Here is a 24,736-nt window from a genome sequence, read left to right as displayed (position 1 = left end):
ATCAGGATCTACTGGGTTGGTGGGGAAGAGGCCAAGGTCACAGAGGAAGAGCTTCTGGGGAGATTGGGTTGCAGGTGAGGCAAGGGAAGGGGGCTGGGAGGGGGAGGTTTCGGAGGACTGTGGAGTGGTTGTGGATGACTGTGTGTGTGTCTGCAAACCAGTCCCTGTGAGTGTGGTATCAGTCCCCTGCGCTTGCTTGTGTGCACATCTAGAGCTTGGTTTGGGTATGTGTGTGCTGCCCATGTCTGTGGCTCTGTGAGAATGTGCAGGTGTTTGTGTGCTTGGGACAGGTAGGCTGCTATGAATTGTGGGTGGTGCAGGGGTAGGAGGGGTGTGGGACTGTTGGATGAAGGACACTGCTGTCATCAGGGAGGAGGCCATGGACTGATTGGTCCTCTGTAGGGCAGACATGCCCAATGAAATGCCCTCCATGAACGACACCAGTTGTGTCAACAGACTTGTGTGTACATGGAGGACCTTCAGCATCAACATCTGCCCTACATGGATCTGTCTAAGTAAGTCCACAGACTCCTCTCTCAGGGCGGCAGGGGACACAGGGGCAGGGGGTGCAGTGCCTGGCACAAAGGAGACATGCTCACGAACACGTGGGCCTACAGGGACCTCTGGGATGGGAGCCGATGGGAGGGTGGTGATGGTGGAGGTGGTGGCGGTGGCGGGGACAGCCTCACTAGCTGGGGTTTGGTGGCTGCTGACACCCGCCTCCACAAGGGGGTCATCCTCAGAGCTGCTGTGGCCCTCAGCTGGGGGGATGGTGCTGACGACTCCTCTGTGTGGCTCCACTCACCCTCCGTGCCACTGGGTTCCCCCGACTCCTCTCCTTCTGTCCCTGTCAGGCTCGGTGGCTCCTCCTGGTCCGTGGAGCTGTTCCCTCCTGTGGCTGTGGATGTATCTGGATAGGAATAGGAAGTAAGAGAACATTATTAGTCACCTGCACTGACTGCACACACCACAGTGAGTGCATCACATCACAGGGCAAGCCCTGTCATCATGAGCTGAACACAGCTCAAAGTGCCAACACTGTTTAGTATAACCCAATTTTCATTCTCAACATCAACCATGGCACACATATCCCTCCTTGACTTGCACACATATGTCTGTTGCATGTTGGATGCTAATACCCCAATGTGCCGACATGCACCACCCACACATTATTTGGACATGCAAGTGAACATGTAGGAGTATGTCACTATGCACACAGCACATCTCTTGCTACTGACTCAGTACAGGTGTCCAGATGAAGGGATGGGCAGAGACTCATTTCACATGTTTGTGATGCATGCCAGCAGCACACACTATGATGTTCTCATGTCCTGATGGGCATTGCCACAATGGGATGCATGGTGCACACTTGAACACAATGCAGGATCACTCATAGCAAGTTAAATGCCATGGCACTGGGATGCCCTGAAAGTCAGTCAACACTGTCTCCTGTCACAGGGGCAAGGCATCCAGACAACAACAATATGCACTGACTCACAATCCTAGCTCAGGGGTAAAGCTAACTCTGCAGATAACCGGCGCACTTGCACAGCCCCAACAAAAAACATATACAGGACCCAGAAGACCCCACATCATGCAAATCAGACATATGAATCTCTGCAAACACAACTCCCTGTACATTAACACATCACAGTCTGCCATGCATGTAACCCAGCTGCATGAAGGACACAGTTACATACACCATTGTGTGCTGTCAGATGATCACACACCTATATGTCACACAGGTCTTGTCTCTCACAGTCACATCTCAGATGTCCTGCCAACCCTCTGAATCATGGACACCCCAGTTGTACGTAACAACAAGCCACACCCTAATGACACAGAGGCAGACACCTGAGGGCACATGTCACTAAGCACGACCTGTAATTTAATACACAGGAGTGGGATTACAGAGTGTTTCTAAATGCCCTTGAGGAGGCATGACTGCCCAGGTCTCCATGAAACAGTATTTGGCCCTGGACAGTAGTCAGGTGGCTAAGCAAGTGTGACATACTTGATATACATACTCCTGAGGCCCCAAAATTGGAGTCCCCTGCTGCATGGGTTTGTTTGGAATACTACTTACAAATCTCTTTCTACAAAGGGGGGGTCTAAGGGATAAGTTTAAAGACCAAGACAGTATATAATCCCCACATCAACATGTAATATACAAAGAATACTGTCGGTCTACTGTTCAGTGTGGCTCAAAAAACTAATGCACCAGAGATACGAAAATTGAAAAAAGGTGAACAGACTAGTGTATGCTCAGAAAAAGTATATATAAAGTATGCTCAAAAAAGATTGAGTTCCCATCACCCACCAACGGTGGCTTGCTTCATCATCTGGGAACACTGGGAACTATCATGAATACCACACACATCTGAACAAGTGGTGGTTAAACAGTTGTCCCCAGACTGAGTGCTAATATGCTTCTTTTCTTCTCACACTTATGATGATGATTTGGAGGGTGATGATTGCAGTGCAGAAGGTGGTGAAAAAAGTGCTACTAAAAATGGCTACCAAGACGCAATTATTTTTATTCTGGTGCTGCCTTCGTTTCAATTAAAAACAGTGCATAAACAGCTTTAACAAATAACTGTTAGATGTCTGGGTATACATGTTTCGGCTAATGGATAATGAAATTCTAGCTCTCATCAGGACCTAAATTAATGCTACTGCAAAAAAGTGCTAGTGTGTAAAAACATTCAACAACATCTAGGTTATTAAAGATACAACCTGGATGGTCTTGTGAATCCCAAGGGGACTGCTACAAACAGTGACGTGTAAAAATACCTAAATGGGATCAAACAAATCACAGATAATAATTAATCCAATCTGTAGCTACTGAGGCATCAGTATGGTCATTAAACAGTAATAATGAATTTCTTTATAAAGTGATACTATAGTTGTATCTAACACTCATTGGTGTATTAAACGGCAACAGCCAATTTGGCTATAGTCACATCACTTACCAGGCTTGTTACGGGTACGCACCTCGCCTCACCTGGCATCCGCTCAGGGTTTGAGGCACCGCTCTAAAAAAATGGAAGTGTACAAGAACATTTTATACACCCAAAAACAGGATATTGCTACAACTGTTAAGGGTTAAGTAAGACTCCATACACTCTGAATAGTACGGTATAAAAACATGGCAGAAAAGGTATTAAGAATGTTATTTAAAGCGATCTACCAAAGAGGTGAGTGTCACAAGCCTAAAGAAACAAAGGCGCAATGACACAACTCTATAAATCACTTATATAGACAATTTGTCTACAAGGTATGTATCCAGAGCCTACAATTGCACAATGCACAGTGTCCCTTTTCATAATTATTGATTTAATTCCTCTTCGTACATTTTCCCTGTGACACAAACTTTAGGCTAATTAACAGAAGGGAAAGTTCATTCCAGATTGTTCCCAAATCATGTGAGCTAATATATCTCTGGAAACTCTACGTTTCTGTTCCTACATTTGTAATATTCAGAACACATCATCACTATGAATTAGCTTGCCCAATTTCGTGCAAAATCTCTACAGGTTATGTTACAGCTCTCACCACTTTCAAGAACGCCGGGAATAGTGCAGAACGCGATATCAAACACTCAAGATCAAAGAGATCGTGCTCTCGCTTACCTGTCCATCGGTACCCCTCTCTAGGAATGAGCTGGAAGGAGAGGTTACCGGCGGGGAGGCATTCCACTGTTAAATAGGCTCCGTAGTGTGCGCCATTCAATCGGTGTTGCTTCCGTGATAGTGTATCAATACCGGGAGGAGCGCGAACATGACGTAATTACGTCGTGCGTGTAAGGCTACTGGGAAAAGTAGTTTTTTAGTTTTTTGAGTCCTCATGCATGTTTACTGGTCTCAGAACTCCAAATTATCTATATAGCTACTGAAGTATGTGCGCTATCAAAAACACCTGCAGAGCAAACAGCGCAAAGGCATCTATTGTGGTGTATACGTTGTAAAAATAGAAAACCAAGCATTTACAAAGCCTCACTCAGTAGCTAATAGTACTTGAGTCTGGTACAATCTCAATGAAAAGCAGAGATCTCACTTGTTTGCTAAATCTACGGCCCTAAAAGAGCCACATCTTACCAACACATTTTTTGGATTGTCATGTGTGCAGTCACTTCAAGGTAGTTGTAGGACACGTATTCGATATAGTTACACATTCTACATCTTAGATCATTTCCTGTTATAAAATAGATTACAAAGGAAAATATACTCACAACTGCTCTTTCTCTTATAATGATGACCAAGGTATATAGTAAGATCTCTGCTTTTCATTGAGATTGTACCAGACCACCGCCAGTATCCGGAGCATGTGGAGGGTCAGGGTCCGGTGTCCGCCCCTCCTGCGCGGAGTTGACAGCATCAGCTGGACTCTAGCTATCCTCCGGGTCCAGCCCGAAGGTCCTGCCACCTCTTCTGGCAGTTGCGGATCCGGCGCTTGTAGACCCCCACCGATCGAACAGCCCGGGCGATGGTCAGCCATATCTCCTGCTTCTGGTGGGCATCAACCTGTGAGGATGACAAAGTTAAAAGTACATTAACACACATGCCCCAGATTTGTGCTGCACACATTTGGAGATACATGTCATCATCACAAAGGGAAATGAAATACACAGGTAGTGCTACCATGGGGAAGGACAAATCACCTGCATGTCTGACATGTTATCAATGCCTGGATAGTTTAAGCTTGCACTAATGCACTTTAGCAGCAGGACACCTGTTCATTACATGTACCTACACACTTTGGGGGATGAAAGCAGTCAGTGAGAATGCTTGCCACTGGTGTACACACTGCTAGTACTGCTAGTCAGACAACATTCATAATTAGGAAGGCAGTGAACTGCACACTCACCTGCTCCCCTGGTTTCGCATAGAGCTTGCTGTACTGTGGAAGGAGCCCATTCAGCAGGGCCTGGTTCTCCTCCTCAGTGAAGGCTGGGGCCCTCTCTAGAGTATGTGCCATAGCAGGAGCCAGTGGATGCAGAGACAGCAGCAGTGATAGCAGGGATGGGGTCCAGTAGCATGTAGTGCAGGCAAGTGAGCTCCCTGGGGTCCAGCCAGCCTTATATCTGTGCTGCAGAGGCAGAATCTGTGCCATGTGTCCCAAGTGATAGGTCCAACACGGTTGCATCCTATGAATCTGGCCAATCCATGGAATTGTACGACTCGTACATGCCTTCCGCATCGTTCAAATCTTCACCTTCGTGAAACACTTGCTCTAAAAAAGGAGGATTCCCTTGGGTAGCCTAAAACTATACACACCAAATATTCAACCATGATAAAGAAGGAAAAAAAAAGAAAGCAATAAGTTATCACTGTGTTTAGCCCAAACAATGAATTGAACAATACATCGCCAATACAAATAATACAAAAATATTTATTAGCACCATTCACTTATTACACATACAAAGAATACATTGAAAACATTAGCAATGTTATCCTATAAGTTTTTCATGTAATTATCGTTAATGCAATTTGCAGAGAATTGATTGGGCTAAAACACAAACAGACATAAGGAAAAGAGATATAGAAAAAATCACGTGTAGTATGTTCACATAAAGTTCTAAACATAGAACCATCGGAAAAACATGTACACCATCTCTAGTTTAGCTTGTTCAAAGTATTAATATATTTATACTTTGTTTTGTTCAGAAGGCTAATTAATTTTTATACTAAACAGAGCCTCTGTACCTACTTTTAACGATTTTTGTAGTCATTCGAAGCTAACGCAATAACGTTAATAATACATGTTACTTTGAATGGTCTCATATCTAGAAAGCCCCCAATGAATTCAAGGTCTCCAGAATGAAGAGTATCTTCCCTGCTTATCAATATCAAATATTTACCGAGCATAACATCACGAGGTATGTTTTAAAGTAAATCGTGCTGATAGTTCATATGAATCTTATATCTAATTAAAAACAAGATGGAACAATTTAATTGGTCCTACCTTATACTATATTCGCTTATATATTGAAGGACCTCGCCATATGAGAAGTAGCTCTATTGAGACTATAGGCTTCCCCTTAGTAAGAGATCGTATCGCTTTATCTATACTAGCCACGTGAAGAAACAAAAAAAGGGGGAATTTATACATTTTAAAACATCAACCCTTATTTTTAGTTACTTAAACAAAGTGGTGTCTCAAAGTAAATCTCAAGAAACGCCTACCAAAAAGCTTGCAATTCCAGTTCCTTTATCGATGTCAAGGCTACGTTATTTACAGTTATTTGTAACGTCCCTTTGTCTCTTAGCTTCAATCGGCATTTACCCTCCAGGGTCTGTATATAGTTGAAGGATATCGTTAATCCTTTCCCAGGGGTAGGCCTGTGAGCGAAGAGAAAATACAAGTGAACGGGAAGAACCCAAAAGGACCCTCATTAGTCAAAAATTAGGAGTGTTTTGAAGTGAAATTGCAACATTGTTGTAGGCATCCAACTGAATTTCCAGTGCACAACTCGTACAAGTTTTGAATCCGCATCCGTCTCCATGACAGTCCAGAGCCAATGGGTGCGCCTGGCTTGGTCAACTGACTGTGCAACGCGTATTTTGAAAATACACATGCACCCGTCTCCATACAATTCAATGGCCAATGCATACGCCTGTCTCGGACCATGCCTGCCCGACGCGTATGCATGATAGTCATCCGAGTCAGACCTCATTGCAGTCAATGACAAAGCTTACGCGCGGCTCGGTCATGAACCGTGCAATGCGTACGCATTTTCACCCGCGTCGGACCTCATTGCATTCAATGGTAAAGCGTGCGCATGGCTCGGTCATGAACCGTGCAATGCGTACGCATTGTCAACCGCGTCAGACCTCATTGCATTCAATGTCAAAGCGTACGCACGGCTCGGTCATGAACCGTGCAATGCATACGCATTGTCACCTGCGTCGGACCTCATTGCATTCAATGTCAAAGCGTACGCATGGCTCGGTCATGAACAGTGCAATGCGTACGGATGGTCACCCGCGTCGGACCTCATTGGTGTGACTATTCTACGGATTCAACACACAATTACTAGCCAGGGACACCTGTGCACACCTACCACACTACAGCATTGGCCACACAGTGTCCCATGGAATGTAAGGCTGCATTCCCTTGGTGTTTGGGGGGCACATTTGGTTTGTTGGGTGGCACTTTTGTGCAGCCACTCCCAGGCTGTGCACGTGTACATGGGGGCAGAATCCTTTGTGTGTCGTGCACATTACCACTGTGATGTGCAATTGTAAAGTAATGGGCATGAGTCACGGACACAGTTTCATGTTGGATATGTTTGGGGCATGTCACATACACCCTGAGTCCAGGGGGTGATGGCATGTACGTCACAGTGAAACCTGTAGCCACAATACTGATGTGAACCCACAGTCTGTGTGCATGTTGTGTCTCAGATGTCTCTGATCAAATGTGCCCAATGGGTGACAGTCTCCACATCCATGTGGTATATGCCTCAACCTTGATGGTGTGTGTGTGTCTAAGAGACGTACATGTAGGGCCTGCAGGAACAACAGTGGCCACTACCTGTGGGACTTACGCTTGCCTTGTGGTGTGTAAGTGATATGCTAAGTCCATGTCGATGTGGCAATACAGGGACCCTGGGTTTCTGCATGGCAAAGATCTGTGATGCCTGGGAGACATCAGGCCTCACTTGTCACTGTGATGTGTGTTTGGAACGTCACAGCAGTACATAGGTTGGGTGACACAGCCAGATGATTGGCCATTGCACTACATGGGACTCATGTGGACATGTGGAATTGAGATGTGAGGTGATGGTCATGTACGTGACATATGTGTCCATGCCCAACAGCACACACCTCAGTACATTGTGTAATGTCATTATCTATCATGTGATATTGAGCCTGGTCATGGCCAGATGGGTGGATGAACTGACAATCTTCCTTTGTGCATCTCTGTACTGCAGGGCACTAGCTGTCCATAGACCATTCCCGGACCTTGCGACCATGCAGGAACGAGACTGCATCAGACGGTACCGCTTCATCAGGTCATCGATTGAGGAGTTGGTGGCACATCTGCTACCTGCCCGGACATACCCTACTACACTGACCCCAGAGGTGAAGGTGATGGCAGCCCTGCACTTCTTTGCTACTGGTACCTTCCAGTAAACTGTGGCTACTGCCGGTGGTATGTCGCAAACTATGTTTATCGGGTGCTACACGATGTCTTGAAGGGGATGTTGCATTTCCTAGACCTGTACATCAAGTTCCCTAGCCCAGCTGATCTCCCTGAAGTAAAGGATGCCTTTTATACACAGGGGAGGATGCCGAACGTCATCGGATCTATTGATGGGACACATGTGGCCCTGATACCACCACAGACACATGAGCAGGCATACCGGAACAGGAAGCACTACCACTCCATCAATGCTCTGGTGGTATGTCTTGCTGACATGTCTATCACACATGTGTGTGCACGGTTCCCTGGTTCGGTGCACGATGCCTACATAATGAGGAGTAGTCGCATTGCAACGCTGATGTCACAGATGCCAGCTCAGCATGCCTGGCTTGTCGGTGTGTACTGACTGTTTCTCATTGTGTGTGTTTGTCAATGTTGTATTCCGCACTCCTACAAAACTCAGCTACTTGTTCATTTTTGTGTGTTTAGGTGAGTACGGATACCCCAACATGTCATGGTTGCTGACACCCCTCCGGAACCCTATGACACCAGCCGAGATGCGCTATAATGAAGCACATGGTCGGAGCAGGAGGGTGATTGAGCGGACATTCGGCCTCCTGAAAAGCCGCTTCCGCTGCCTGGACAAGACCGGAGGGGCCCTCCCATATGAGCCTGCAAAGGTGTGCAAAATAATCCTTGTATGCTGCATGCTACACAACATGGCAGTGCAGAAGAAGGTGCCTCTCATCCAGGATGACGATGACGATGACCAACCTCCGGCACCTGTGGAGGATCCCGGCCTGGGCCAAGATGCCAGTGATGATGAGGATGAGGGTGACGTCCGCTCACAGCTCATCAACAACTTCTTCACCTGAATGTGAGTTTCCAGGGTTGTTATGTCAATGTATGGAGGTAGCCTGGAATGTGTTGTGGCTGCTCTGTTGCTGTCTGAGTGTGTCTGTGTGCCACTTGACTGGATGCGTGCAGTGATGTGTCCATTCAGGTGGTGTGTACTCCATAATAGGGTAGTACTGCTAACTTGTTTTTGTGTAGGTTTCTTGCGACATGTTTTGTGCATGTGTATTGCATTTCTCTCCTGTTCTGCTGTTCTTTTGACTGTGTCTTGTGTCTGTCCTTCCCAGGGTGCTTTGCCTGTTGTTTGGTCAACACTGACCCCCAACACCCAGAATCCAACACCAGTGTGGAAGTTGTCAATTCCCATCAACTGATGTACCACACATCCCTGGACTTCAATTCTCCAACACTTTGTGAGCGTATGTCCACTGTTACGTAGAATTACCATGCAACTATTGTGGAATAAACATGTTGCTGATGTGTAATGAACCTGTACTACGCTTTGTCATGTGCGTTGTCTGTCTTTCCACATCTGACTGACATCTGCTTACCTCGCCTGTGGACTTGTTACCACTGACTGGGGTTGGTGTTCTGTCTGTACATGCCAATGTGTTTCAGGTCAACATCATTGTGTGGGATGAGTAACATGGCCATGGTGAGTATGTGTTGTGGTGCCATAGTGGTGTGTCTCCCTAATATGTGTCACATCACCATGACTCACGTTACGTTGGTCACATTGTTGAAGTATTTGGCATGCAGTGTGATGTGTAGCAAATCGAAATCTCCATGACACATGACAAGTTGGAATCACACAGAGGCATGTATGGTGTACTCGTGAGTTTATTTTCAAACATGTATGAGGAAAGTGTACAGGATGGTGGGTGCTGTACATTGGTTTTGGAATCCAAAGTTCACATTAGAGTTGGATGTGCTGGTAGATGAAGAGTAAAGTCCACAGTCATCTGCTATATTGGCCCTAGGGGTGGGCGGAATTTGCGAAATCCACTTTCGCAAAATATCGCGAAAATGTTTAAAATTATCGCAAACAAGCGGAAATATCGCGAAGATGCGGAATTTTTTTTCCCGCATGTTCGCGAGATGTTCTGCATGGTTGCAGGTTGCCAACTTACCCATGTGGTTGCTCGCGGGCGCGGCCATCTTGTTTTGAGTTGTCTCGCGGTGCATGATCGCGAGAAGAAAGACATTATCGCGCGACGCATGACGTCACTGCGGGCGCGAACTGTCGCGAGACAGCGCAAATGGCTAAAAACAATCCAACATCTCATGGAGAACGCGACCGGATCAAGAAAACTTGTCGGCGAACGCAGGGATTCAGGTAAGGCCATCGCGCGCGCGCGAGAATGTATTATTTTACAGCGCGAGCAAGAAACAAATTATCGCCAAGCTGCGGAAAGCGGAAATTTGGACATTTTCGTGCTCTCCGCGGAACGCGAAAATGTCAAATTATCGCAATTTCCGCGAACGGAACGAAATTTTCGCCCAGGCCTAATTGGCCCAACATGAACCCTCCATGTCATGTGGGCGAGTTGTGCGCACAAAGAACATTGCCCAGAACAGGTTTAGAGGCCATGGGGGATGTGCTGGGACATCTGTCTCTCACATGTCCTTCTTCGGACAACACCTCTTCTTCCTGGGGGGGGGGGGATCCTCAGGTGCAGGCCTCTGCGGTGCAGGGGACTCTCCACCAGAGTCCTCCTCCCTCCCTCTGGCGCTGTCAGATGGTGTTGCAACAGATGCTGTGGCCACACAGGCTGGATTGGACAGGTTTGTGTTGATCTGGCGGAGGCATTGGAGTATGTCCCGATGCACTGTAGTAAGGGCATCCCACTTGGCCTCCATGCAGGCATGGTGGGCAGCCTGCTCCTGTTGTATGTCCTTGAGGATCCCCACTACCTGGCCAAATCCTCCGGTGCTATCCTGGTACGCATCTATGATGCGTGCCAGGTGGGAGTCATCATGCAGTCCAGCCCCCTCTGCAAGGCGCACCCTCTGCCTCCCACCCCTCCCAGCACCCCTATCCACATGGGCAGGACCAGCAGCGGGACGCACAGGTGACACTGGGACCCCTTGGGTGGTGTTGCTGGTGGTGTTTGCTGTAGCTTTCAGGGGGTCCTGTGTCCCTGTTCTGTGGGTGTTCAGTAGCCTTGGTCTGTCCGTGTTGGCGGGGGTGCCCTGTCAGTTTCCAGATGCTGGAGGCATGGGTACAGGGGGTGCAGATGTTGATGCTGCTGGTGCTGCATGATGACTCACACAGGAGAGGCCAGGTTGGTCGTTGTCATCCAAAGAGGACAGAGACAGAGTCAAACCAGAGAGCTCAGTATCCGCCAGAGTCTGGGCCTGGGAATCCTCTTGATTTGGTGCTTGGTGCCCAGCACCACCTGTGTTTGGAAGAGACACACGATGTGAGTTATGTTTCTATATGCATCGATGGTTCACAAACATGACATTTTCTACTTTACGAACAGATGCCTGCCTGTACACTGCTTTTTCCCAGCTTGTCATGGACAGAGTTTGATATTGTTGTTGCCCATTTCCCAGCATGGCCTTGTGCTCCCCACAACAGAGCCCAGTGTCACACATCCTGTTAGTCCCTTCCCACTCCCTGTGGGGCGAGTATGGTTCAGTTAGAACTTGCTGGGCCATGTGGGTGGTTGTAGATTGTCTGTGACTGCAACTCCCATCATGCTCCTGGCTACACCCCCCTTCCCAACATGCCCATACTTCCTTCCTCTTGACTCTGCTTCCCTGTGAGGGGGTGTGACAGCAATGGCAAGATGACTGACTGTGAAGTCCTGGTGTTTGTTGTAGCCCATTTCCCAGCAGGTCCTTGTGCTCCCCACAACAGAGCCCAGTGTCAGAAATCTTGTCAGTCCCTTCCCACTCCCTGTGAGGTGAGCATAGTTCAGTGTATGCTTACTGGTCCATGTGGGTGGGTGTAGATTGTCTGTGACTGTGACTCCCATCATACTCTTGGCTACACCCCCTTCCCAGCATGCCCATACTTCCTTCCTCTTTACTCTGCTTCCCTGTGAGGGGGTGTGACAGCAATGGCAAGATGGCTGACTGTGAAATCCTGGTGTTTGTTTGGCTACAAGTCCAAAGAGAGCCCCTGTGCTTCACACAGTAGCACCCAGTATGGTGTATCTTTTGCTGAGGTGTGGATCAATACATTCAACCCAGTGAGTTGTGTGGAGTTTGTGTTGAGGGATGTGTGTGTCTCCACATGCTGGTAAGTATGGTCAGAGCTGTCAGTCCTCCTTTCCACCTGGCCATACATCCCACCATGAAACGTGCGTCCATTGTGGGGCGTGCAAGTTGTCTTTCAGCATGTCAGTCAGTGGTGTCCTGCTTCTGATTTGTGCACATGCCCTAGCAGGGCCTTGTGCTCCCCACAGCAGGAGCCAGTGTCAGCCATCTTGTCAGTCATTTTCCACTCCCTGTGATGTGGGCATGTTTCAGAGAGGTCTTGATGGGCCAATCAGGAGGGGGAGCATTATCTGTGACTACAGGCCCCATCATGCTTTTGGATACACTCACTTCACCTGCATCCCCACAATTCCTTCCTGTCAGTCAGCTGCACTGTGAGGTAGTGTGTTTGTGGTGGCAAACTGTCTGGCAGTGTCTATTTAGCTTTGTGCCACTGCCTTGCTCTTTTTGTTTGTAGGTTGGTGCATGTCATGACACAGTGTCAAGTCACTATGAGATGGCAGGTATTGTGTTTGTCTGACTGGCATACACATCTTGGGCTGATTATCTATTGGTTAGTGTAGCTTTGCTTGCAGTGCATGGCTTCACTGTCCCCTTGCCACACAATCTTGAGTTTGTTGTTTGTGTACTCCCCAGGCTCTGGTATGTCTGTTAGCCCATGGACGCTCTCTGGTGGTAGGATGTTCCGCACCTTCTCCTCCCAGGCCCTGAAGTAGACTGGTTTTGCAGGAGGGCCACCGCCGGTGCACTGACTCAGGGCGTGATCTTTTTCGATAATTTTCTTGACCCTCCTGCGCACGTCATACCACCTGTTCTGGATATTGTCCTTTGTGCGCCTTGCTGGTGCTTGAGCGTTCACCTTGTCCACAATCCTCGCCCACAACTTGGTTTTCTGTGACATGGGGGTCCTTTGGACCAATGTACCAAACAAGCTTGGTCTCCGTGGGACTCGGTCTGGTTTTACACGCATTGCATCATACTGCGCGGATCGGACATCGCGGGTACGGGTCGGTCAGGTTCATTCCGGGTTTGTGTCGGTCGGTGAAATTTGCGTCGGTTTTCCGGCCGGATCACTATTTTCCCTATGGCTCGGTCGTATGGCTTGTATTCCGTACGTGTCAGTTGTAATTCACACGTGTTGCATCGCACTGCACGGTCGTATGACGCTGGTCCGTGTCAGTCGGTATCCGGTCCGGGTCCATGTCGGTCGGTTTGTTTTGCGGCCGGAATCAGAACCGGCCCCACAGTGTGGGCTCACGCTTTAATCCTCGAGTCGCGCACAAGCTCACCTTAGAAACATCACACACTAACCAATACCTCACTTAATTTTCATAGCCTAAAACTTTCACACCGGTAGGTATGATTAGTTAACTTCGCACCCCCTATAGCACACCCTAAACACCCCACAGAGGTTACGGTGCTCCTACCCTCCTCTTTCCCACATTTTTTGCTCTTTTTCCCCCTTACTCGCTTCAACGGAATCACAAAATGGCGGCCAACACTTCCTAGTTGCAAACGCTCGCAGCCAATCAGCAGCAAGCTCATGCTTATAACGCCTCTGCCAATCAGATGGCAAAATTCCCAAATATCGATATCTGTACATTTCGATATTTCTCAATAACTACTGAATGGATTTACACCAAATAAACAAAAGTGTGCTTTCTAGACCAAGACCCTTCTCCCTGCCAAATTTGGGGTAATTCCATTCACCCGTTCTACCTGTAGCCTTGTGGAAATTAACATTGAAAAAACACGTTTTGGGACCCTCCTTTTGTCTCGGCCCCCCGCTTGACGAATCACCCCCAAACTTTTAACATAGGAGCTGATCTTAACAAAGAATTAGTTTTGAAAATTTCACGAAGATTCATCAATCGGCGCCAAAGTTATTGCAAATAGAATGTTGCCATTTTCCTTTAGTAACTAGGTCCTAACCATAACTACCTACTGGCAACCGCCAGTAGGTAATATATATATATATATATGTAAAACCACAGAATGCTCCTGACGGATACCTCGGCCCAAGACAGGTGCTGCTTAATGCATTATGTGACGCACAAAACCCAAAGTAGTACGCACAATCAGGAAATGCCAAGTAAAGAATTTAATCAGTGTAGGTTATGCGTTTCGACAGACCTGCTGTCTTGATCAAGACAGCGAGTCATTCGAAACACGTAACCTGTCTGATAACATTTTTACTTGCCATTTCCTGAGTGTGTGCACTACCTTGGATTGTGTGCTTTAGATATATATATATATATATACATACACATTAGTATATACCAACAATAGAGAGGTGCACCACACGAAAAGCTTGAGAACAAAGGATTCCTTTGTAATTATCAAATTTCTTCAAAGATCATTCCTTATATTCATTTTATTTTCATTTTTATAAAAATTTCAAGAGACATAAAATTCAGTTAATGTCACTCTACAAACAGACCAGCTGACGCATTTCGTCCTGGAAAAGGACTTCTTCAGGGCACTAAATCGTAGCACAGTCCACAGTCACAGGAACCAGACACCCTTAAGTACTAGGGATGTTCATATTTATCACCGTCCCAATGTTCGCAATGTGCTAGTTGCAGGTAAACAAAGCAAAGAAGAGTCTCCAACGGACAAATTAAAGGTCCAATACCCATTTCTCGTCTGGGTATTGGACCTTTAATTTGTCCGTTGGAGACTCTTCTTTCCTGTGACTGTGGAACTGTTGCGACGGAAACCCACTGGATCTTGGCTGTGATATTGATAACCCTGAATTGGCGTGAATTTAGCTGATTGGATGGAACTCTGCCTTCCAATATGAAAATTGGTGAACACTCACGAAGATACTTCTGTCTATGATCTCCGCTACGATTTAGTGCCCTGAAGAAGTCCTTTTCCAGGACAAAACGCGTCGGCTGGTCTGTTTGTAGAGTGACATTAACTGAATTTTATGTCTCTTGAAATTTTTATAAAAATGAATATAAGGAATGATCTTTGAAGAAATTTGATAATTACAAAGGAATCCTTTGTTCTCAAGCTTTTCGTGTGGTGCACCTCTCTGTTGTTGGTATATACTTTGATTCCTAAGGGAAGACGCATTGTAACAGTGGGTGCCACTGAGTGTGCACACGATTTTCCCTCATATAAAGGGTTATTACAGGGAGAGTTACACTAGGTTAGGTGCTGGCCAATTGAAGGCTCCACTGTTAGTGTTGTTTTAAATACAGACACATTAGGTTCATATGTATTTTACATAATGGACTATAATCTCTTTGACATACAAGTCTTACTATCTTTTATGTCTATGAAGCATGTGACACTTTGAATTATGCACTTGGCACTTTAAATACGATACCTCCTCATGAATGCGTCATGTGATCAAGGCCTCTTGCAGGTTGAAACGCGTCATGGCGGACAAACGGGTCCTTAAATAAAGACTTCACTTCAAGCATTGATTCTGGGTCAGCATCATCTTTATGCTGAGGATTGCAGCGGCAATACGTACATACATATTATATATATATATATAATTTGAAATAAAATAAAAATATTCTATAATAAATTAAGTCATTAAACTCTATTAAAACAAATGTAAACTAACTATTTCCAATACAATAAGTGCAACAGGAGGGAAAGTGTTGGTTAGTGGAATAATTACATTTACTATTCTCATTCCATTGAGTGCAATAGGAGGGAAAGTGTTGGACAGCAGTGGGGTAAAAATTACTATTCTCACTCCAAAGAGTGCAACAGTAGGGAAAGTGTTGAATAGCCGAGGGGTAAAAATTACTATTCCTACTCCAGTAAGTGCAAAAGTAGGGTAAGTGTTAGATACCAAAGAATTACATTTACAATTCCAACTCCAGTGAGTGCCACAGTAGGAAAAATGTTGGATAGAGGAGGGGTATAAAATTCCTGGTCCCACTCCAGTAACTGCAACAGTACAGAAAATGTTGGATAGCGGAGGGGTAAAAATTACTATTGCCACTCTAGTGAGTGTAAAAGTGAGGTAAGTGTTGGATAGCGGAGAAAATGAATTCCCTACTCCAACTCCACTGAGTGCAACAGTAGGGAAAATGTTTTATAGCAGAGGGGTAAAAATTAATACTCCCACTCCAGTAAGTGCAACAGTAGAGAAAGTTTTGGATAGTGAAGCAGTAAAAATTACTTTTCCCACTTCAGTGATGGCAACAGTAGGGTAAGTGTTGAATAGCAGAGGGGAAAAAATTACTATTCCCACTCCAAAGAGTGCAACATTAGGGAAAGTGTTGGATAGCAGAGGGGTAAAAATTACTATCCCCACTCCAAAGAATGCAACAGTAGAGAAAGTGTTGGATAGCGGAGGGGTAACAAATACTATTTCCACTCCACTGCATATTACAGTAGGATAAGTGTTGGATAGCGAAGGGGTAAACATTTTTATTCCCACTCCAGTGAATGCAACAGTAGGGAAAGTGTTGGATAGCGGAGGGGTAACAATTACTATTTCCACTTCAGTGAATGCAACATTAGAGGAAATGCTGAGTAGTGGAGGGGTAAAAACTATTATTTTAACTCCAGTGAATGCAACAGTAGGGAAAGTGATGGATAGTGAAGAGGTAAAAATTACTATTCCCACTCCAGTGATTGAAACATTAGGGAAAAGTTGAAAGAAACAAAAAAATCATTAAAAAAATTAGAAATCATTAAAGAAACAATATTTTAAAAACTATAAATTTATATCTATTAAATATATAAAAGAATACATATTATAATATTAATTACATATAATAAAAATCTACAAATAATATATAAAATAAATTAATAGATACATTTATAAACAATAATTATTTAAAAGTAGCAAATATTAACAAAATATCAGTTTATTTAAAACATAAATATATTGATTTCATTCCATAACCTATAACACCAACCAATAACAAAACAGTTAAACATTTTTAATTACATTTATTTCCCTAATTATCATGATTAATAGTACATTAAAAAACATCTTATTAATAAAAACATAAAAATAAACATTAATTTAATACACAAGTTTAATCGCTCTAATATCCACAACACACACCTAAATGAAACTATAAAATACTAAAACACAAGTATATATCATTTAAAGAAAAAAATTATTACTATTAACAACTAATAATTAAATAACCAATTTTTATTTAATACCCACCCTTTGCCCCTTTAAAAGTAAAAAGAAAACACAAAAAATAAACATTCACCCAAAAGAAATATCAAATACTTAACATTAATTAACAACTATATAATAATTAATTAAATCACAAATTATTTCCCACCCATTACTCATATGAACACCACAACACACACATAAAAATAATTACACAATTAGCATAATTAATTAGCAATTTATTAATAAAAATTAGTAAACAATTAATTATTAATTGATCAGTGAAATATAATTTATTTCCAACCCTTTACACCTATAAAAACTACCACACACAAATATAATTAATTACACAATTGGCAAAATTAATTTCAAATTAATTATTTAAAATTATCAACCAATTATTAATTCATAAATAAAAATAAATTTCCTACCTCCATTTACACCTATAAACTCCACAACACACACCTAAAATTAATTACACAATTACCATAATTAATTACCGATTCATTAATTAAAATTAAATAACATCCAATTATTATTCAATTAATAATAAAATTAATTTACACAATTCCACTATAACAGCTCAATTAAACAAATATTAATAAATAAAGAATAATCAAGAAATTAAATATAATTAAATAAACTTTCCACCCTATTTCAATTTAAATCCACGACCCTCTTGGGAACTTAAAATGCAAAAATAAAATACAAAAAAAGAATACATTTTATATAATTAAATTACTTCCCACCCTATTCCCCTATAAACCCACAACCCACTATGTAACTAAAAACGCAAAATTAAAATAAAAAAAAAAATACATTTAATCTAATTAAATTACTTCCTACCCTATTCCCCTATAAACCCACAACCTGCTACAGGACTAAAAGAGCAAAATTCACATAAAAAAAATTAATATCTACTAAAAATATAACACATATATTAAAAATACAAACACATTTTATACAAAAAACATACATCACATACATTTAAAATATATACTAAAATACATAACAATAATAAAAAACAATATTTTTAACAACTATGGTGCCGATTCCGATCCTGTAAAAATGTTCCCCGTACGAATCGTATCCGGATTTTTTTCCGTACGAATCGTACAAGTAGCGTACAAACTGCCAAGTACGATTCGTATGGGAAAAAGTCCATAGGAATCGCATTGGGAAAATTTCCCCACACGTCCTCGGGTCGGAAAATGTGTCCGACACATCCCCGGACGATTTAACGTACGAATCGGAAAAATGAAGTCCGACCGCGCAAGTACGATCCGTCCCGTCCTTCCGATTTTACAACCGTATGGAAAAAACACCGTACGGACCGAACTCCTATAGCAACCATGGAGACATGTGCCTGCATACGCGCCGAACACCCCACCCCAGACCCCGTATGTACGCGCAGAACACCCCCCCAGCCCTCGTATGTACGCGCCGAACACCCCCCCAGCCCCCGTATGTACGTGCCAAACGCCCCCCCGGCCGCGGATGTATGTGCCGTACCCCCACCAGTGTATGTATGGAGCGTACCAACACCCCACCAGTGTATGTACGGAGCGTACCCCCACCGTGTATGTACGGAGCGTGCCCCCACCCGTGTATATATGAAGCGTACCCCCACCCGTGTATGTACGGAGCGTACCCCCACCCGTGTATGTACGGAGCGTACCCCCACCCATGTATGTACGGAGCGTACCCCCACCCGTGTATGAATGGAGCGTACCCACACCCCACCAGTGTATGTATGGAGCGTACCCCCACCCGTGTATGTATGGAGCGTACCCCCACCCGTGTATGTACGGAGCGTACACCCAGCACCCCCTGTATGTACGGTGCAAAACACCACCACCTATGGACGGTGCGGACCAACACCCTGCCCTTGTCTGTAGCACCCTACCCCAGGCCCCTACATCAGCACCCTCACCCAACATCGCGCATGTACGAGTCGTACTAAGCCATAGCAAAGGTCAGCACTGTACAACAACATGGCCCATGTACGCACCGTACAGACGCCAAAAACACTCGTACTGAACCAGGACAAAGCAAAACAACACAAGGAGAGTCAATTCGATTCGCACAACACCACAGAACATGTCCAACAAGCCCAAATACATCCTATACACTGACCTGCAACTGCCAAACAGCTAAACAGAGGCCCAAAACACAACCACTCCTTATAACACACCCACCCAAAGTTCAAACACAGCCACACCCACAAATGGACCAATAAAAAGGCCCAACACACACAAACCATGATCCTTTGCAACAGATCCACTACTGCCAGACCACAGAGACAACGCACTGCACCATACTACATCCATCAATACACCTTACACTTGCACTCCTTCACACAACCACCATCACAAACACCCCCTCATCACATTCACACACACACACCTTCACAACCACACTCACACCCCCACAACCATCCACACCCACACCCCCACAACCATCCGCACCCACACCCCACACCATGCCCACTAACAAGAATTCAAAGTTCACAAAGGATGAGCTGGAGATCCTTGTCGAGGAAATCATCAGAGTCGAGCCACAGCTCTTTGGAACATTGGTCAGACAGACCAGCATATCCGAAAAATCAGCCATGTGGCAGAGGATTGTCAATTCTGTGAATGCTGTTGGGGCCACCAGAAGGATCAGGCATGAGTGGCAAGCCAGGTGGTACGATCTGCGGAGGACGGTCCGCCGCAAAATGACGGACGATCACAACCAGGGGAATATCACTGGAGGAGGGCCGCCCCGCAGACGGGTGCAATACCATTCCTGGGAGGAGAAGGTGATGGCCACGCTGCCGCCGGTGGAGTACACAGACTTGAAGGAGTCCGAGACCCTGGTGAGTACTGTAGGAACCTGGGGTCACCAGGCCCTATAGGCGGTAGCATGGCGCGAGCCGGTCTGGCAACCAGAGGGCTATGTGTTAAGCAACCATACACCACACGCTTCTCATGGACTAGAGTCACACACAATAAGGGACGCCACACCGTTTAAATTATGCAAATACTTCAAGTTTATCCAAGTATAGCTGGTCAGATGCAGTTCAGGAAATAACAAGGTAATACATGAATCATAATACCATTGTGACATTACATTCGACACTCTGGGTGATATCTATGCAGTGCCTAACCTTGTTCTAGCGCCGTGCGCGCTTACGTAAAGTCTTTCCCTGAACCGGCCGTCTAACTAAGCGTAATACTTGAAAGGGGACACATTGGGTTCACTTAACATGGCGCCTGTAGAACTGAGCGCTCCTCGTGATCAAGGGCCCCTAGTACTGTGAAGCAAGGCATATAAACATAGCGCTACGCGCAATCAGTTGCATGTGGATACGTTTGCGTAGAACATTTAATACATCGCGTGACTCGTAATCAGTCGCATGTCATTACCTTTGAGCAGAGCATATAACACAGTGCGCTACTCGCATTCCTGGGCATGTGACTACTTTCGAGCAGAGCATATAACACCATGCGCTACTCTCATTCCTTGGCATGTAATTACTTCCGAGCAGAACATGTAACACAGTGCGCTACTCGCATTCCTTGGCATGTAATTACTTTCGAGCAGAGCATATAACCCAATGCGCTACTCGCATTCCTTGGCATATAGTTACTTTCGAGCAGAACATGTAACACAGTGCGCTACTCGCATTCCTTGGCATGTAATTACTTTCGAGCAGAGCATATAACACAATGCGCTACTCGCATTCCTTGGCATATAGTTACTTTCGAGCAGAACATGTAACACAGTGTGCTACTCGCATTCCTTGGCATGTAATTACTTTAGAGCAGAGCATATAACACATGCGGTTACTCGCCGTCCTGGTCTCTCCGGCTGAGGAAGCAGAGTCGGTGGCGTGAAGCGCCACACAAGAGTAATGTTAGTCAGTACTTTGAACGGCTTCCAGCGGGGAAGATTACTGGACTTGAGGAGCGAGTCCCTATGCTCCGGTGCAGTTCACAGAGCACCGCGCTCAGTAACACAGGAGGGGGGACACGGACAGGATCCCTCGGCGGGGTCTCTCCGTCGCGCCGGCAGGGGAGGGGATTCCCACGGAGGGGACAACCCGGGCCAAGTGCGGTGTGGTTTCCAGACCAGCAGGGGGCGCACCAGGGGGGATCTCGGCCTCCGGGCTTACCTCCGTCTCGGCGTCAGCAGGCGTCCGTCCTCACGACGTTGGGGGAACTCGGCCCCGACCTTGCGCACCTCCTCACACGGCTGCGACGGCAGCGACGGGGCCCCGGACTTTGCCTGGGCCTCGCGACACAGCAGAGCACTCTCCCAGGCCTCCAGGCCGCGGCGGTGAGCGCGCTGGCTTCGTCGTCGCAGGGGGGGCTCAAATTAAGGATGGGGGTAAAGTGCTCAGCGGAGCACGCTGCCGGGGGTCCCAGACCAGGGCAGGGAGCGCGGGGGTCACAGCGCTAGTACCTGGTTGATCCCCGGTGACTTGGCAATCGGCTTAGTATTTTGTTCACTAGGGTAGCTTGGACACGCAGTCTCAGCTCTGGCATTCAAGGATTACAGCTCGCTCTTGTCATGCAGTCTCAGTTCTTAAAGTTAGGTTTCAGTTCTCAGTTGATAGATGAAGTCTTTTGGCGCAGATGTATCTGGCGCCCTTAAGGGGTTCTGTTACAGGGGTAGGGATGGAGAGGGCGACTAGGTCCTTCCTAGTCAGGCTGGCAGAGAGTCTCTGGGTCCTCCTACTACTGGGCAAGATCAGTGGGATTCACAGGGCACCTCACTCCCTTAAGAGGCAGTACCTAAATCCTGTCACTCTCAGAGGCATAAGTCCCTGGCTAGGCCCTACCGCCTACACTCCTGGTGGATTCTTCCAGCTCTGCTTCACCCCAATGGCCAACTCACCACAAAAGCTTCCCTCCCACTCTTAAGTAGCCCTAGGTCAGGTGACCTCTAGCCAAGGCGGCAAAAGTAAAACCCCACCTCCCTTCTAGAAGGTTCCAGCTTCTTCCAGGAGCTTCCCCACTCTAACTGTGGGACAAAAAGGCGGGCTGGTATCGCAACATTGTTGTGGGTCCCAGCCAGCTCCTGGCAGCTAGGGTGCTACTATGAAAAACGACCACCCTGCAGTAGCAGGGGTCTGTGGCAGCCATCTTGGGAGAAGGGAGCACCTGCACCTTAACACTGCCTGGCAATGAAAAGGCGCCCGGAGACCTAGTCCAACATAAAAATGAGGTTGGAAAAAATGAGGCACGATACAAAAATAGAAGGGGAGACCACCCTAGGGCTGACAGGTCCAACATGCGTCCCCCCCAGCCGAAAGAGGGGAGAGCTACCCAACCTCTAGGGAGTTCTCTTCACTAAGGCGGAAAAACCTGGAGAGACCGTCAGCATTGGCGTGGTCAACTCCGGGCCGATGTTCCACCCGAAAGTCCATCCCCTGTAGGGAAATGGACCACCTCAACAACTTGGGGTTTTCGCCTCTCATCTGCATGAGCCAGCGAAGGGGGCGGTGGTCGGTCTGGATAAGGAAGTGAGTGCCAAAGAGGTATGGCCTCAACTTCTTCAGAGCCCCTACCACCGCGAAGGCTTCTCTCTCAATGGTGCTCCATCGCCGTTCCCGAGGGAGGAGTCTTCGAGATATGAAGGCCACAGGTTGGTCTTGGCCCTCGGTGTTGAGTTGCGAGAGCACCGCACCTATGCCGTGCTCTGAGGCGTCGGTCTGTACAATAAATTCCTTGCTGAAATCGGGTGTTGCTAGTACTGGAGCTGTACACATCGCATTTTTCAGCGTATCAAAGGCTTCTTGGCATGCAGGTGTCCATATGACCTTGCGAGGTTGTTTCTTTGAGGTCAACTCCGTCAAGGGGGTCACGATGGTACCATATCCCTTGACGAACCGGCGGTAATACCCAGTGAGGCCAAGGAAAGCTCGGACCTCTGTTTGGGTCTTGGGGGGCTCCCAAGCCAAGATGGTTTCAATTTTGGCCTGGAGGGGTTGCACCTTACCTCCGCCCACCAGGTGTCCCAGGTACATGACAGATCCCTGTCCAATCTGGCACTTGCTGGCTTTAATAGTTAAGCCAGCGCGTTGCAGCGCCTGCAATACCTCCTGGAGGTGTCGCAGATGGTCCTCCCAGTTGCTACTGAAGACAGCTATGTCATCCAAGTAGGCTGCTGAGAAGGACTCCAGGCCAGATAGTACCTGATTCACTAACCGCTGGAATGTGGCCGGAGCATTTTTGAGCCCAAAGGGCATCACTCGAAATTGGTAGTGGCCCTCTGGGGTGGAGAACGCTGTCTTCTCCCGTGCTCCGTCGGCCATGGCAATCTGCCAATATCCGGATGTCAGGTCAATGGTGCTGAGGTACCGGGCTGCTCCCAGCCGGTCCACCAGCTCATCTGCACGTGGGATGGGGTGAGCATCTGTCTTTGTGACAGAGTTCAACCCCCGGTAGTCCACACAGAACCGAAGTTCTGGCGTCGTACCCGGTGGGGCCGCTTTCGGCACCAACACCACTGGACTAGCCCACGGGCTGCTGGAAGGTTCTATCACCCCCAGCTCCAGCATCTTTGCCACCTCACGCTGGATACTATCCTTCACTCGGTCAGAGAGCCGGTAAGACTTGTTCTTCACCGGGGGGCTATCCCCTGTGTCCACATCATGGGTACACCAATGAGTGATTCCAGGCGTGAGGGAGAACAACGAGGCGAACTGTCCCAGGACATGGCGACAGTCCCTCTGCTGCTCTGGGGTCAAGGATGGGGAGAGGACTACACCTTCCACCGAACCATCCTTCTCTTGTGCCGCAAGAAGGTCAGGAAGAGCTTCACTCTCTTCCTATTCGCTCCCATCCGTCACCATAAGGAGAGCAAGCTCCGATCGCTCATGGTGCGGCTTCAGGCGGTTGACGTGGAGCACCCTGAGGGGCTGACGGGGGGTTTTTACATCCACAACGTATGTGGTCTGGCCTCGCCGCTCCACAATGTCGAACGGGCCAGTCCACCGGTCCTGGAGGGCACACAGCTCCCCAGGTTCCATAACCCACACCTTCTGTCCAACGTCCAACTCGACCGTCCGAGCGTTGCGGTCATACCATTCCTTCATCACGGTCTGGCTAGCCTCCAGGTACTCTGTGGCTGCCTTCCACAGCTTGGCCATCTGGCTGCGGAACGCCAGCATATAGCTGACAATGTCACGGGGAAGCTTCTGTGAAGTCTTCTCCCACCCCTCTTTCACTAAACTGAGGGGACCCCTAACGGGATGGCCATAGAGCAATTCAAACGGGCTGAACCCGACTCCCTTCTGCGGTACCTCCCGATAGGAGAATAACAAGCAGGGGAGGCGGACGTCCCATTTACGCCTCAAGCCTTCGGGAAGGCTTCGGATCATCCCCTTCAATGTCTTATTGAAGC

The sequence above is a fragment of the Triturus cristatus genome, chromosome 5_1 (genome assembly GCF_964204655.1).
Source record: "Triturus cristatus chromosome 5_1, aTriCri1.1, whole genome shotgun sequence".
NCBI lineage: Eukaryota > Metazoa > Chordata > Amphibia > Caudata > Salamandridae > Triturus > Triturus cristatus.
This window is presented reverse-complemented; position numbering follows the sequence as displayed.